The sequence below is a fragment of the Marmota flaviventris genome, chromosome 4 (genome assembly GCF_047511675.1).
Source record: "Marmota flaviventris isolate mMarFla1 chromosome 4, mMarFla1.hap1, whole genome shotgun sequence".
In the NCBI taxonomy this organism is placed as follows: domain Eukaryota; kingdom Metazoa; phylum Chordata; class Mammalia; order Rodentia; family Sciuridae; genus Marmota; species Marmota flaviventris.
The window spans coordinates 69430180-69430795 of record NC_092501.1 but is presented as its reverse complement, the minus strand read 5'-3'; the positions used below and the strand labels follow the sequence as shown (position 1 = coordinate 69430795).

Sequence of the window (616 nt, the reverse complement as noted above, 5' to 3'; positions counted from 1 at the left end):
CAATACATGAATATGTTAACCTATTAAATATAGATAAACTATATTGAAAATAATATATGTGTATAGTAATATAATTATTCATACAATTTCTAAAGTAATCAATATGACATGTGGAAAATTCAATATGCATCATAATCAGTTTATATCAAAGTATCATGTGTAAGTGAATTCTAATCTTCCTCTACCTACCTCATTTTAATAAATCTAGTGTCATTCTTCTAGGCACTGATCATTCAGTGTAAGACTGCATTCTCAGGGAAAAAGAAAGTTTCCATCAGATATTGCCATATAAAACACAAACATGGGCTGTGGGTATAGCTCAGTTGGTAGAGTGCTTGCCTTGCATGCAAAGGCCCTGGGTTCAATCCCCAGCACCACAAAACAACAACAACAACAACCCCACAAACATATTTAGATTCTCTGTGATGGTCAAAATCCAGTGGTTCCTTCTAAATTGATTGAAGGGAGATTTTAATCATGGAAGTAACAGTTCCACTAGTTTGAAAGATTACTGTTCTTGGAAAAAAATTAAATTGGAAAAAAATTAATTATTGATAATGATGGAATTTTTTCCTTCTGTTTGTGTGTGTGTGTGTGTGTGTGTGTATATATATAT

General features: G+C 31.8%; 1 non-coding gene across 1 annotated transcript; it reads left to right on the top strand.

The window, feature by feature from the left end:
* The first annotated feature begins 307 nt into the window (after positions 1 to 307).
* Trnaa-ugc (transfer RNA alanine (anticodon UGC)) lies at positions 308 to 380 on the top strand. Its single transcript has one exon. It is a non-coding gene; the product is annotated as a tRNA-Ala (tRNA).
* The last annotated feature ends 236 nt before the right edge of the window (positions 381 to 616 follow it).